The 384-nt window shown below is 51.8% G+C and overlaps 1 pseudogene; it reads left to right on the top strand.

Moving 5' to 3' along the window:
* Positions 1–261: 261 nt before the first annotated feature.
* On the top strand, positions 262–384 carry LOC149353434 (U2 spliceosomal RNA; annotated as a pseudogene).

Below are 384 nucleotides of genomic sequence, written 5' to 3'. Positions count from 1 at the left end.
TCCGCCACTATTCTGTCTCCGCGGAGGAGATCACGATGTCTCCGGCAGACGATATTGTGTCGATCTATAAGCGATCCTCGTGCTTCAGGCCATTGGAAATAACAGATACCTTGAGGATAGCCCGTTATTTTCGACAAAATGTATGATGCCGCGTTTGTGAGAGTTGGTGATTCTCCTTTGTCTTTTAGACTGTGCGCCTACCTGGTGCTACATAGTGAGTCAGCTGGGAGGAGGTCTGGGTCAGAGGCCAACTTTTTTTGTACCGCTTTCCTGATCGCGAATATTTCGCAAAATTTTTGGACTGCGGCGTAGCGGTGGAGCTTGCTCCTGCTGCGCCGCGGGTTGTCCCGACATTGCAGTACAGTCGGGTACAGCCCATGCCCC

This window comes from Amblyomma mixtum, chromosome 3 (genome assembly GCF_055824585.1).
Source record: "Amblyomma mixtum isolate Tamu chromosome 3, ASM5582458v1, whole genome shotgun sequence".
In the NCBI taxonomy this organism is placed as follows: Eukaryota; Metazoa; Arthropoda; class Arachnida; order Ixodida; family Ixodidae; genus Amblyomma; species Amblyomma mixtum.
This window is presented reverse-complemented; position numbering and strand designations above follow the sequence as displayed.